Consider the following 15291-nt stretch of genomic DNA (forward strand, 5'->3'; position numbering starts at 1 on the left):
ACCCCTCTCCTCCCGCCTCCCCCTCTCTCCCCTCCTCCCCCTCCTCCCCCTCTCCCTCCTCTCCACCCTCTCCTCCCTCCTCTCCCTCTCCACCCTCTCCTCCCTCCTCCCTCCTCTCTCCTCTCCACCCCTCCTCCCTCCTCCTCCCCCTCTCCACCCTCTCGTCCCTCCTCCTCCCCCCCTCCCTCCTCTCCACCCTCTCCCCCTCCTCCCCCCTCTCCCTCCTCTCCACCCTCTCGTCCCTCCTCCCCCTCTCCCTCCTCTCCACCCTCTCCTCCCTCCTCCCCCTCTCCCTCCTCTCCACCCTCTCGTCCCTCCTCCCCCTCTCCCTCCTCTCCACCCTCTCCTCCCTCCTCTCCCTCCTCCCTCCCTCTCCACCCTCTCCTCCCTCCCCCTCCCCCTCCTCTCCTCCCCCTCCTCCTCCTCTCCCTCCTCTCCACCCCTCCCTCCCTCCTCCCCCTCTCCACCCTCTCGTGCCTCCTCCCCCTCTCCCCCTCTCCCCCTCCCTCCCCCTCCTCCCCCTCCCCTCCTTCCTCCCCCTCTCCCTCCCTCCTCCCCCTCTCCCTCCTCTCCACCCTCTCCCTCCCCTCCTCCCCCTCTCCCTCCTCTCCCTCCCTCCTCCCCCTCTCCACCCTCTCCTCCCTCCCCCCTCCTCCCTCCTCCTCCTCCTCTCCCTCCTCTCCACCCCCCCTCCTCCTCCTCTCCCTCCTCTCCTCCCCTCCCTCCTCCCTCCCCCTCCCTCCTCCCTCCCTCCTCTCTCCCTCCTCTCCTCCCTCCCTCCCCCTCTCCCTCCTCTCCCTCCTCTCGTCCCCCTCCTCCTCCCTCTCCCTCCTCTCGTCCCTCCCTCCCCCTCTCCCTCCCTCTCCTCCCTCCCTCCCCCCTCCTCCCCCTCTCCCTCCCTCCTCTCCTCCCTCCCTCCTCTCCTCCCCCTCCTCCCTCCTCCTCCTCCCCTCCCTCCTCTCCTCCCTCCCCCCCTCCTCCCTCCTCCTCCCCCCTCTCGTCCCTCCTCCCCCTCTCCCTCCTCCTCGTCCCTCCTCCCCCTCCTCCTCCTCTCCTCCCTCCTCCCCTCCTCCCCCTCTCCCTCCTCTCCACCCTCTCCTCCCTCCTCCCCCTCTCCACCCCTCTCCCCCTCCCTCCTCCCCCCTCCTCCCTCCCTCCTCCCTCCCTCTCCTCCCTCCTCCCCCTCTCCACCCTCTCCTCCCCTCCCTCCCCCCCCTCTCTCCTCCTCTCCTCCCTCTCTCCCTCCTCTCCCTCCTCTCCACCCTCTCCTCCCTCCTCCCCCTCCTCCCCCCTCTCCGCTCTCCAGTCCAGGAGGCTTGTAACCTGGTCCCCATGGACCCTAACGGTCTGTCCGACCCCTACGTGAAGCTCAAACTCATCCCCGACCCCAAGAGTGACACCAAGCAGAAGACCAAGACCATCAAGTGTAACCTGAACCCCACCTGGAATGAGAGCTTCACATTGTGAGACATCTCTACTCTTTATAATATCTTTTTTATACAGACCATCACATTTAGAGATATATTTCATGTTTATAATATCTTTGGTTATAAAACAAACAAAAAAAAAATTAAATGGTGCGATATCTCCTTTGTTTAGAATATCTTTGTTGTTAGAACCCTTAGAAGTCGGGAGAGCTCTAGACTTTACATTATCTTTGTTTTGAAGGAGATCCAGGCATCACACACAGATAAACATACAGAAGGAAAGCTTTGTTTCTCCTCCTTCCTTCTGTGGTGCTCTGATGGAGTCTGATCTCTAATCTGTCTGGTGTGTCGTCTCAGTTGGTCATCAATAGTTAGTTGGTTGTAGTTGATCGGTACCACGTCATCAATAGTTAGTGAGTTGTAGTCGATCGGTACCATGACATCAATAGTTAGTTGGTTGTCGTTGATCGGTACCACGTCATCAATAGTTAGTTGGTTGTAGTCGATCGTACCACATCATCAATAGTTAGTTGGTTGTAGTCGATCGTACCACGCCATCAATAGTTAGTGGGGTGTAGTCGATCGGTACCACGTCATCAATAGTTAGTGGGTTGTAGTCGATCGGGTACCACGTCATCAATAGTTAGTGGGTGTAGTCGATCGGTACCACGTCATCAATAGTTAGTGGGTTGTAGTCGATCGGTACCACGTCATCAATAGTTAGTGGGTTGTAGTCGATCGGTACCACGTCATCAATAGTTAGTGGGGTGTAGTCGATCGGTACCACGTCATCAATAGTTAGTGGGTTGTAGTCGATCGGTACCACGTCATCAATAGTTAGTGGGGTGTAGTCGATCGTACCACGTCATCAATAGTTAGTGGGGTGTAGTCGATCGGTACCACGTCATCAATAGTTAGTGGGTTGTAGTTGATCGGTACCATGTCATCAATAGTTAGTGGGTTGTAGTCGATCGTACCACGCCATCAATAGTTAGTGGGTGTAGTCGATCGGTACCACGTCATCAATAGTTAGTGGGTTGTAGTTGATCGGTACCACGTCATCAATAGTTAGTGGGGTGTAGTCGATCGGTACCACGCCACCAATAGTTAGTTGGTTGTAGTCGATCGGTACCATGTCATCAATAGTTAGTTGGTTGTCGTTGATCGGTACCACGCCATCAATAGTTAGTTGGTTGTAGTCGATCGGTACCACATCATCAATAGTTAGTTGGTTGTAGTCGATCGGTACCACGTCATCAATAGTTAGTGGGGTGTCCGATCGGTACCACGTCATCAATAGTTAGTGGGTTGTAGTCGATCGGTACCACGCCATCAATAGTTAGTGGGTGTAGTCGATCGTACCACGTCATCAATAGTTAGTGGGTTGTAGTCGATCGGTCCACGTCATCAATAGTTAGTGGGGTGTAGTTGAAGTACCACGACCATCAATAGTTAGTGGGTTGTAGTTGATCGGTAACCCCATCAATAGTTAGTGGGTTGTAGCGATCGTACCACGTCATCAATAGTTAGTGGGGTGAGTCGATCGGTACCACTTCATCAATAGTTAGTGGGTTGTAGTCGATCGGGACGTCATCAATAGTTAGTGGGGTGTAGTCGATCGGTACCACGCCATCAATAATTAGTGGGTTGTAGTCGATCGGTACCACGTCATCAATAGTTAGTGGGGTGTAGTCGATGGTACCACGTCATCAATAGTTAGTGGGTTGTAGTCGATCGTACCATCATCAATAGTTAGTGGGGTGTAGTTGGTACCACGTCATCAATAGTTAGTGGGTTGTAGTTGATCGGGTACCACGTCATCAATAGTTAGTGGGTGTAGTCGATCGGTACCACGTCATCAATAGTTAGTGGGTTGTAGTTGAGGTACCACGGCATCAATAGTTAGTGGGGTGAGTCGATCGGTACCACGTCATCAATAGTTAGTGGGTTGTAGTTGATCGGTACCTTCCATCAATAGTTAGTGGGTTGTAGTCGATCGGTACCACTCATCAATAGTTAGTGGGGTGTAGTCGATCAGTACCACGTCATCAATAGTTAGTGGGTTGTAGTTGATCGGTACCACGTCATCAATAGTTAGTGGGGTGTAGTCGATCGGTACCACGTCATCAATAATTAGTGGGTTGTAGTCGATCGGTACCACGTCATCAATAGTTAGTGGGGTGTAGTCGATCGGTACCACGTCATCAATAGTTAGTGGGTTGTAGTCGATCGGTACCACGTCATCAATAGTTAGTGGGTTGTAGTCGATCGGTACCACGTCATCAATAGTTAGTTGGTTGTAGTCGATCGGTACCACGTCATCAATAGTTAGTGGGTTGTAGTCGATCGGTACCAAGTCATCAATAGTTTGTGGGTTGTAGTCGATCGGTACCACGTCATCAATAGTTTGTGGGTTGTAGTCGATCGGTACCACGTCATCAATAGTTAGTGGGTTGTAGTCGATCGGTACCAAGTCATCAATAGTTTGTGGGTTGTAGTCGATCGGTACCATGTCATCAATAGTTAGTTGGTTGTAGTTGATCGGTACCACGTCATCAATAGTTAGTTGGTTGTAGTCGATCGGTACCACGTCATCAATAGTTAGAGGGTTGTAGTTGATCGGTACCACGTCATCAATAGTTAGTGTGCAGAAGCCTTTGTGACCTTTTTAAACATCTTCAATATCTGTGAACGATACTTTACACTTCGTCAAGATAAATACATCGAGATAAAGTCTTGAACCGTTGCATCTTGGGAAGTATTGATTCTCTCCTCTAGTCCTCTGAAGGACTCTGATAAGGACCGGCGTCTGTCGGTGGAGATCTGGGACTGGGATCTGACCAGCAGGAACGACTTCATGGGGAGCGCTCTCATTCGGCGTCTCAGAGCTCCAGAAACAAGGAGTGGATGGATGGTAAGATGGAGGGAGGGGAGGAGGGAGATGGAGGGAGGGAGGGAGGGAGGGTGGGAGGGAGGGAGGGAGGGAGGGAGGGTGGGAGGGTGGGAGGGAGGGAGAGGAGGATGGAGGGAGCGAGGGGGGAGGGAGGGAGGGAGAGGAGGATGGAGGGAGGCAGAGGAGGAGGGAGGGAGGGAGGCAGAGGAGGATGGAGGGAGGGAGATGGAGGGAGGGAGAGGAGGGAGGGAGGGAGATGGAGGAGGGAGGGAGATGGAGGGAGGGAGGGAGCGAGGCAGAGGAGGAGGGAGGGAGGGAGGGAGATGGAGGGAGGCAGAGGAGGAGGGAGGGAGGGAGGGAGAGGAGGATGGAGGGAGCGAGGGAGGGAGGGAGGGAGAGGAGGATGGAGGGAGGCAGAGGAGGAGGGAGGGAGGCAGAGGAGGAGGGAGGGAGGCAGAGGAGGAGGGAGGGAGGGAGGCAGAGGAGGATGGAGGGAGGGAGATGGAGGGAGGGAGAGGAGGGAGGGAGGGAGAGGAGGATGGAGGGAGGCAGAGGAGGATGGAGGGAGGGAGGGAGGATGGAGGGAGGGAGGGAGGGAGGATGGAGGGAGGCAGAGGAGGATGGAGGAGGCAGAGGAGGATGGAGGGAGGGAGGGAGATGGAGGGTGGAGGGAGAGAGATGGAGGATGGAGGGAGAGGAGGATGGAGGGAGGGAGGGAGATGGAGGATGGAGGGAGAGGAGGATGGAGGGAGGGAGGCAGAGGAGGAGGGAGAGGAGGATGGAGGGAGGGAGGGAGGGTGGGAGATGGAGGATGGAGGGAGAGGAGGATGGAGGGAGGGAGGCAGAGGAGGAGGGAGAGGAGGATGGAGGGAGGGAGAGGAGGATGGAGGGAGGCAGAGGAGGATGGAGGGAGGGAGGGAGGCAGAGGAGGATGGAGGGAGGGAGGGAGAGAAGGATGGAGGGAGGCAGAGGAGGATGGAGGGAGGAGGGAGGAGGATGGAGGGAGAGGAGGATGGAGGGAGGGAGGGAGGAGGATGGAGGGAGAGGAGGATGGAGGGGAGGGAGGCAGAGGAGGAGGGAGGGAGGAAGGGAAACAAGGAATGGGTGGATGGTGAGATGGTGTTCATCTGTATATTCTACAGGTTTAAATTGTTGTCCCAGGAGGAGGGAGAATACTTCAATGTTCCTGTCCAACCAGACGGAGAAGACGGCAACGAGGAACTACGACAAAAGTTTGAGGTGAGAGAAACCGATGACATCACTGGCGGGAAGTGGGCGTGTCACCCAGAGGGAGGGATGCTGGTATTAAATCCAAGGCTGCAGTCCAAACACATTATTATACCCGCTCAGCCCCTCGCGATAATCCACTTTCCCTCGGGGGGGGGGGGGGAATCCCATCGAAACCGGATCCAGTTTGATTTCCATCTTTAAGTGGAGGTCCAATTCACTAACGATACCCCATAGCTCTCGAATTAGGGCAGAATTAGGCCAAACTGTATGTTACAGTCCCCTGTTCCAACCTCTATGTAACAGTCCCTTGTTCCAACCTCTATGTAACAGTCCCCTGTTCCAACCTCTATATGTAACAGTCCCCTGTTCCAACCTCTATATGTAACAGTCCCCTGTTCCAACCTCTATATGTAACAGTCCCCTGTTCCAACCTCTATATGTAACAGTCCCCTGTTCCAACCTCTATGTAACAGTCCCCTGTTCCAACCTCTATATGTAACAGTCCCCTGTTCCAACCTCTATGTAACAGTCCCCTGTTCCAACCTCTATGTAACAGTCCCCTGTTCCAACCTCTATGTAACAGTCCCCTGTTCCAACCTCTATGTAACAGTCCCCTGTTCCAACCTCTATATATAACAGTCCCCTGTTCCAACCTCTATATATAACAGTCCCCTGTTCCAACCTCTATGTAACAGTCCCCTGTTCCAACCTCTATATGTAACAGTCCCCTGTTCCAACCTCTATATGTAACAGTCCCCTGTTCCAACCTCTATATATAACAGTCCCCTGTTCCAACCTCTATATGTAACAGTCCCCTGTTCCAACCTCTATATGTAACAGTCCCCTGTTCCAACCTCTATGTAACAGTCCCCTGTTCCAACCTCTATATGTAACAGTCCCCTGTTCCAACCTCTATGTAACAGTCCCCTGTTCCAACCTCTATGTAACAGTCCCCTGTTCCAACCTCTATGTAACAGTCCCCTGTTCCAACCTCTATATGTAACAGTCCCCTGTTCCAACCTCTATGTAACAGTCCCCTGTTCCAACCTCTATATGTAACAGTCCCCTGTTCCACCTCTATATGTAACAGTCCCCTGTTCCAACCTCTATATGTAACAGTCCCCTGTTCCAACCTCTATGTAACAGTCCCCTGTTCCAACCTCTATATGTAACAGTCCCCTGTTCCAACCTCTATGTAACAGTCCCCTGTTCCAACCTCTATGTAACAGTCCCCTGTTCCAACCTCTATGTAACAGTCCCCTGTTCCAACCTCTATATGTAACAGTCCCCTGTTCCAACCTCTATGTAACAGTCCCCTGTTCCAACCTCTATATATAACAGTCCCTTGTTCCAACCTCTATGTAACAGTCCCCTGTTCCAACCTCTATATGTAACAGTCCCCTGTTCCAACCTCTATATATAACAGTCCCCTGTTCCAACCTCTATGTAACAGTCCCCTGTTCCAACCTCTATATGTAACAGTCCCCTGTTCCAACCTCTATGTAACAGTCCCCTGTTCCAACCTCTATATGTAACAGTCCCCTGTTCCAACCTCTATATGTAACAGTCCCCTGTTCCAACCTCTATGTAACAGTCCCCTGTTCCAACCTCTATATATAACAGTCCCTTGTTCCAACCTCTATGTAACAGTCCCCTGTTCCAACCTCTATTTAACAGTCCCCTGTTCCAACCTCTATATGTAACAGTCCCCTTTTCCAACCTCTATATATAACAGTCCCCTGTTCCAACCTCTATATGTAACAGTCCCCTGTTCCAACCTCTATGTAACAGTCCCCTGTTCCAACCTCTATATATAACAGTCCCCTGTTCCAACCTCTATGTAACAGTCCCCTGTTCCAACCTCTATATGTAACAGTCCCCTGTTCCAACCTCTATATGTAACAGTCCCCTGTTCCAACCTCTACATGTAACAGTCCCCTGTTCCAACCTCTATATGTAACAGTCCCCTGTTCCAACCTCTATGTAACAGTCCCCTGTTCCAACCTCTATATGTAACAGTCCCCTGTTCCAACCTCTATATGTAACAGTCCCCTGTTCCAACCTCTATGTAACAGTCCCCTGTTCCAACCTCTATATGTAACAGTCCCCTGTTCCAACCTCTATATGTAACAGTCCCCTGTTCCACCCTCTATGTAACAGTCCCCTGTTCCAACCTCTATATGTAACAGTCCCCTGTTCCAACCTCTATGTAACAGTCCCCTGTTCCAAACTCTATGTAACAGTCCCCTGTTCCAACCTCTATGTAACAGTCCCCTGTTCCAACCTCTATGTAACAGTCCCCTGTTCCAACCTCTATGTAACAGTCCCCTGTTCCAACCTCTATGTAACAGTCCCCTGTTCCAACCTCTATATATAACAGTCCCCTGTTCCAACCTCTATATGTAACAGTCCCCTGTTCCAACCTCTATATGTAACAGTCCCCTGTTCCAACCTCTATATGTAACAGTCCCCTGTTCCAACCTCTATATGTAACAGTCCCCTGTTCCAACCTCTATGTAACAGTCCCCTGTTCCAACCTCTATGTAACAGTCCCCTGTTCCAACCTCTATGTAACAGTCCCCTGTTCCAACCTCTATATGTAACAGTCCCCTGTTCCAACCTCTATGTAACAGTCCCCTGTTCCAACCTCTATATGTAACAGTCCCCTGTTCCAACCTCTATGTAACAGTCCCCTGTTCCAACCTCTATGTATAACAGTCCCCTGTTCCAACCTCTATGTAACAGTCCCCTGTTCCAACCTCTATATATAACAGTCCCCTGTTCCAACCTCTATATATAACAGTCCCCTGTTCCAACCTCTATGTAACAGTCCCCTGTTCCAACCTCTATGTAACAGTCCCCTGTTCCAACCTCTATATGTAACAGTCCCCTGTTCCAACCTCTATGTAACAGTCCCCTGTTCCAACCTCTATATGTAACAGTCCCCTGTTCCAACCTCTATATGTAACAGTCCCCTGTTCCAACCTCTATATGTAACAGTCCCCTGTTCCAACCTCTATATGTAACAGTCCCCTGTTCCAACCTCTATGTAACAGTCCCCTGTTCCAACCTCTATGTAACAGTCCCCTGTTCCAACCTCTATATATAACAGTCCCCTGTTCCAACCTCTATGTAACAGTCCCCTGTTCCAACCTCTATATGTAACAGTCCCCTGTTCCAACCTCTATATGTAACAGTCCCCTGTTCCAACCTCTATGTAACAGTCCCCTGTTCCAACCTCTATGTAACAGTCCCCTGTTCCAACCTCTATGTAACAGTCCCCTGTTCCAACCTCTATGTAACAGTCCCCTGTTCCAACCTCTATGTAACAGTCCCCTGTTCCAACCTCTATGTAACAGTCCCCTGTTCCAACCTCTATGTAACAGTCCCCTGTTCCAACCTCTATGTAACAGTCCCCTGTTCCAACCTCTATATGTAACAGTCCCCTGTTCCAACCTCTATGTAACAGTCCCCTGTTCCAACCTCTATGTAACAGTCCCCTGTTCCAACCTCTATATAACAGTCCCCTGTTCCAACCTCTATGTAACAGTCCCCTGTTCCAACCTCTATATGTAACAGTCCCCTGTTCCACCTCTATATATAACAGTCCCCTGTTCCAACCTCTATGTAACAGTCCCCTGTTCCAACCTCTATATGTAACAGTCCCCTGTTCCAACCTCTATGTAACAGTCCCCTGTTCCAACCTCTATATGTAACAGTCCCCTGTTCCACCTCTATATATAACAGTCCCCTGTTCCAACCTCTATGTAACAGTCCCCTGTTCCAACCTCTATATATAACAGTCCCCTGTTCCAACCTCTATGTAACAGTCCCCTGTTCCAACCTCTATATGTAACAGTCCCCTGTTCCAACCTCTATGTAACAGTCCCCTGTTCCAACCTCTATATGTAACAGTCCCCTGTTCCAACCTCTATGTAACAGTCCCCTGTTCCAACCTCTATATGTAACAGTCCCCTGTTCCAACCTCTATGTAACAGTCCCCTGTTCCAACCTCTATATGTAACAGTCCCCTGTTCCAACCTCTATGTAACAGTCCCCTGTTCCAACCTCTATATGTAACAGTCCCCTGTTCCAACCTCTATATGTAACAGTCCCCTGTTCCAACCTCTATGTAACAGTCCCCTGTTCCAACCTCTATGTAACAGTCCCCTGTTCCAACCTCTATGTAACAGTCCCCTGTTCCAACCTCTATGTAACAGTCCCCTGTTCCAACCTCTATGTAACAGTCCCCTGTTCCAACCTCTATATGTAACAGTCCCCTGTTCCAACCTCTATATGTAACAGTCCCCTGTTCCAACCTCTATGTATAACAGTCCCCTGACCTTGATGAATGACGTGAGCTTAATGTTTAGAGAGAGAAAAGCAGATATTTATACTCTTCAGTCCTGACTGCCATTCTTCGAGATTGACGAAAATGTAATTAAGTTTTTATGGCAGTTATCAAACTGAAAATGTTGACCTAAGAAACTGTAACTCTGATCATAAAGTTGTCTCTCCCCATCAGAGGGCTAAGATTGGTCCCGGTAAGAACACAGACGGCTCCTCCTCTAACTCCACCTCTAAGTACGATAGCAACGGTAACCAGGACCGCGTCAAACTGACAGACTTCAACTTCATTATGGTGTTGGGCAAGGGCAGCTTCGGGAAGGTACGTGGTGGGGAGACTGTATGGGGGGAGAGACTGGTGGAGAGACTGTATGGTGGAGAGACTGTATGGGGGGGAGAGACTGGTGGAGAGACTGTATGGTGGAGAGACTGTATGGGGGGAGAGACTGGTGGAGAGACTGTATGGTGGAGAGACTGTATGGGGGGGAGACTGGTGGAGAGACTGTATGGTGGAGAGACTGTAGGGGGGGGGGAGAGACTGGTGGAGAGACTGTATGGGGGGAGACTGTATGGGGGGAGAGACTGGTGGAGAGACTGTATGGGGGGAGACTGTATGGGGGGAGAGACTGGTGGAGAGACTGTATGGGGGGAGACTGTATGGGGGAGACTGTATGGGGGTGGAGACTGTATGGGGGGGGAGACTGTATGGGGGGGCTGTATGGGGGGGGCTGGTGGAGAGACTGTGGGGGGGGAGAGACTGGTGGAGAGACTGTATGGTGGAGAGACTGTATGGGGGGAGAGACTGGTGGAGAGACTGTATGGGGGAGACTGTATGGGGGGAGAGACTGGTGGAGAGACTGTATGGGGGGAGACTGTATGGGGGGAGACTGTATGGGGGGGTGGAGACTGTATGGGGGGAGACTGTATGGGGGGCTGTATGGGGGGGGGGCTGGTGGAGAGACTGGGGGGGGCTGTATGGGGGGGGCTGGTGGAGAGACTGTATGGGGGGCTGTATGGGGGGGCTGGTGGAGAGACTGTATGGGGGGCTGTACTGCATGGGGGGGGGGCTGGTGGAGAGACTGTATGGGGGCTGTATGGGGGGGGGCTGGTGGAGAGACTGTATGTGGGGGGGGGCACTGGGTGGAGAGACTGTATGGGGGGGGAGACTGTATGGAGGGGAAGACTGTATGGGGGGGGAGAGACTGGTGGAGAGACTGTATGGGGGGAGAGACTGTATGGGGGGGACTGTATGGGGGGAGAGACTGTATGGGGTGGAGACTGTATGGGGAGGAGACTGTATGGGGGGGCTGTATGGGGGGCTGGTGGAGAGACTGTATGGGGGGGGGCACTGGGTGGAGAGACTGTATGGAGGGGGTGGAGACTGTATGGGGGGGGGGGACTGTATGGTGGGAGAGACTGGTGGAGAGACTGTATGGGGGGGCCAGAGAGACTGTATGTGGGGGAGACTGGGTGGAGAGACTGTATGGGGGGAGAGACTGTATGGGGGGGACTGTATGGGGGGGAGAGACTGTATGGGGTGGAGACTGTATGGGGAGGAGACTGTATGGGGGCTGTATGGGGGGCTGGGGAGAGACTGTATGGGGGGGGGCACTGGGTGGAGAGACTGTATGGAGGGGGTGGAGACTGTATGGGGGGGGGTGGGGACTGTATGGTGGGAGAGACTGGTGGAGAGACTGTATGGGGGGGCCAGAGAGACTGTATGTGGGGGGAGACTGGGTGGAGAGACTGTATGGGGGGAGAGACTGTATGGGGGGGACTGTATGGGGGAGAGACTGTATGGGGTGGAGACTGTATGGGGAGGAGACTGTATGGGGGGCTGTATGGGGGGGCTGGTGGAGAGACTGTATGTGGGGGGGGCACTGGGTGGAGAGACTGTATGGAGGGGGTGGAGACTGTATGGGGGGGGGACTGTATGGTGGGAGAGACTGGTGGAGAGACTGTATGGGGGGGGCAGAGAGACTGTATGTGGGGGGCAGAGAGACTGTATGTGGGGGGACAGAGAGACTGTATGTGGGGGGGTCAGAGAGACTATATGGGGGGACAGAGAGACTGTATGTGTGGGGGCAGAGAGACTGTATGTGGGGGGCAGAGAGACTCTATGTGTGGGGGCAGAGAGACTGTATGTGGGAGGGACAGAGAGACTGTATGTGGGGGGGGACAGAGAGACTGTATGTGGGGGGGTCAGAGAGACTGTATGTGGGGGACAGAGAGACTGTATGTGGGGGGTCAGAGAGACTGTATGTGGGTGACTGAGAGACTATGTGTGGGGGGGACAGAGAGTGTGGGGGTGGAGAGACTGTATGTGGGAGACGGGGGGGTGGGGTGTTACTCTGTTAACAATCCCCTCGTCTCTAGGTGATGTTAGCAGAGTGTAAAGGAGCAGAGGAGCTGTACGCCGTAAAGATGTCTCCCTCTCTCTCTCTCTAGGTGATGTTAGCAGAGCGTAAAGGAGCAGACGAGCTGTACGCCGTAAAGATGTCTCCCTCCCTCTCTCTCTAGGTGATGTTAGCAGAGCGTAAAGGAGCAGAGGAGCTGTACGCCGTGAAGATGTCTCCCTCTCTCTCTCTAGGTGATGTTAGCAGAGCGTAAAGGAGCAGAGGAGCTGTACGCCGTAAAGATGTCTCCCTCCTCTCTCTCTAGGTGATGTTAGCAGAGCGTAAAGGAGCAGACGAGCTGTACGCCGTAAAGATGTCTCCCTCCTCTCTCTCTAGGTGATGTTAGCAGAGCGTAAAGGAGCAGACGAGCTGTACGCCGTAAAGATGTCTCCTCCTCTCTCTCTCTAGGTGATGTTAGCAGAGCGTAAAGGAGCAGAGGAGCTGTACGCCGTAAAGATGTCTCCCTCCTCTCTCTCTCTAGGTGATGTTAGCAGAGCGTAAAGGAGCAGACGAGCTGTACGCCGTAAAGATGTCTCCCTCCTCTCTCTCTCTAGGTGATGTTAGCAGAGCGTAAAGGAGCAGACGAGCTGTACGCCGTAAAGATGTCTCCCTCCTCTCTCTCTAGGTGATGTTAGCAGAGCGTAAAGGAGCAGAGGAGCTGTACGCCGTAAAGATGTCTCCCTCCCTCTCTCTCTAGGTGATGTTAGCAGAGCGTAAAGGAGCAGAGGAGCTGTACGCCGTAAAGATGTCTCCCTCCTCTCTCTCTCTAGGTGATGTTAGCAGAGCGTAAAGGAGCAGAGGAGCTGTACGCCGTGAAGATGTCTCCCTCCTCTCTCTCTCTAGGTGATGTTAGCAGAGCGTAAAGGAGCAGAGGAGCTGTACGCCGTAAAGATGTCTCCCTCCTCTCTCTCTAGGTGATGTTAGCAGAGCGTAAAGGAGCAGAGGAGCTGTACGCCGTAAAGATGTCTCCCTCCTCTCTCTCTCTAGGTGATGTTAGCAGAGCGTAAAGGAGCAGAGGAGCTGTACGCCGTAAAGATGTCTCCCTCCTCTCTCTCTCTAGGTAATGTTAGCAGAGCGTAAAGGAGCAGACGAGCTGTACGCCGTAAAGATGTCTCCCTCCTCTCTCTCTCTAGGTGATGTTAGCAGAGCGTAAAGGAGCAGACGAGCTGTACGCCGTAAAGATGTCTCCCTCCTCTCTCTCTCTAGGTGATGTTAGCAGAGCGTAAAGGAGCAGACGAGCTGTACGCCGTAAAGATCCTGAAGAAGGACGTGGTGATTCAGGATGATGATGTGGAGTGCACCATGGTGGAGAAGAGGGTCCTGGCCCTGTCCGGGAAACCTCCCTTCCTCACACAGCTCCACTCCTGCTTCCAGACCATGGTAAACACACACACACACGCACACAGAGGCAAACATACACACGCGCACATGTCCTGACCAGCTCCACTCCTGCTTCCAGACCATGGTAAATACACACAGAGAGAAACACCATTCTCAAGAGCAGGTGGTCTGCTTTTATCAGTGTTATTCTGGGAATACTGAACAGTCTCTTTCTCTCTCTCTTTCTCTCTCTCTCTCTCTTTTCTCTCTCTCTCTCTCTCTCACTTTCTCACTATCTTTCTCCTCCCTTGCTGTCTCTCTCTCTCTCTCTCTATTTATTTCTCTCTTTCTCAACCCTTGCTGCTTTCTCATGATTTGGTTGAGTCTAATTGTGTTTCTGTCCTGGGGCTCTGTGGGGTCTGTTTGTGTTTGTGAACAGAGGCCCAGAAACAGTTGGTAGAGGAATCTCTTCTCTTGGTTCATCTCTCTTTAGGTGAGGGCTTCGTGGTATAATTGAACCAGTTGGCTCAGGAAACTCTTCTCTTGGATGTTGATAATGAGCAGGTCCTAATTCTGCTCTGCCTGCATTGTTTTGGGTTTTGCGTTTTGCGTTGTACACAAAGTATATTTTTGCAGAATTCTGTATGCAGAGTCTCAATTGAGTGTTTGTCCCATTTCGTGAATTTTGGTTGGTTAGTGGACCTCAGATCTCACAACCATAGGGTTCGATAACTGATTGAAGTACTTTTTAGACAGATCCTAATTGGGATGTTGAGTTTTACGTTCCTTTTGATGGCGTAGAATGCCCTTCTTGCCTTGTCTCTCTCATCGTTCACAGCTTGTGGAAGTTACCTGTGGTGCTGATGTTTAGGCCAAGGTTTGTATAGTTTTTTGTGTGCTCTAGGGCAACAGTGTCTAGATGGAATTTGTATTTGTGGTCCTGGCGACTGGACCTTTTTTGGAACACCATTATTTTGGTCTTACTGTGATTTACTGTCAGGGCCCAGGTTTGACAGAATATGTGCAGAAGATCTAGGTGCTGCTATAGGCCCTCCTTGGTTGCTGACAGAAGCACCAGATCATCAGCAAACTGAAGACATTTGACTTCGGATTCTAGTAGGGTGAGGCCGGGTGCTGGAGATTGTTCTCGTGCCTTCGCCAATTAATTATTTATTGATAAATATGCTGAAGAGGGTGGGGCTCAAGCTGCATCCCTGTCTCACCCCATGGTCCTGAGGGAATAAATCTGTGCGTTTTATTGTTTATTGTTGTTTATTGTTGTTTGTGTTGATTTTATAACCGCTTCCATCAATTTGTACAGCAGACAAGAAGGCTCTTTTTTTTAAATCAACAAAGCATGAGGAGACTTTGCTTTTGTTTTGTTTGTTTGTCAATAAGGGTGTGCAGGGTGTATAACGGTATTTTGGTAATAAAAGCCAATTTGACATTTGCATGGACAATGTTTTCATGTTGGTGATTTTTCAGCTATTGACGCATATTCAACTGTAATTATTGGGGTCAAATGTGTGTCCACTTTTGTCGATACGGGTTTGATCAGACCTTTGATTACAAATATTAGGGAAGATGCCAGAGGTGAGAATGATGTTTAAGAATAGCCAATTGGAATTTGTGGTCTAAGTATTTTAGTTGAGTTTACCATTAGTTTAGTTTAGTATAC

General features: G+C 51.5%; 1 pseudogene; it reads left to right on the plus strand.

Annotated features, from left to right (window-relative positions):
- LOC135530431 (protein kinase C beta type-like) overlaps positions 1 to 15291 on the plus strand; it is a 59666-nt pseudogene that overhangs the window by 25154 nt on the left and 19221 nt on the right.

The sequence above is a fragment of the Oncorhynchus masou genome, unplaced genomic scaffold, assembly GCF_036934945.1.
Source record: "Oncorhynchus masou masou isolate Uvic2021 unplaced genomic scaffold, UVic_Omas_1.1 unplaced_scaffold_1341, whole genome shotgun sequence".
NCBI lineage: Eukaryota > Metazoa > Chordata > Actinopteri > Salmoniformes > Salmonidae > Oncorhynchus > Oncorhynchus masou.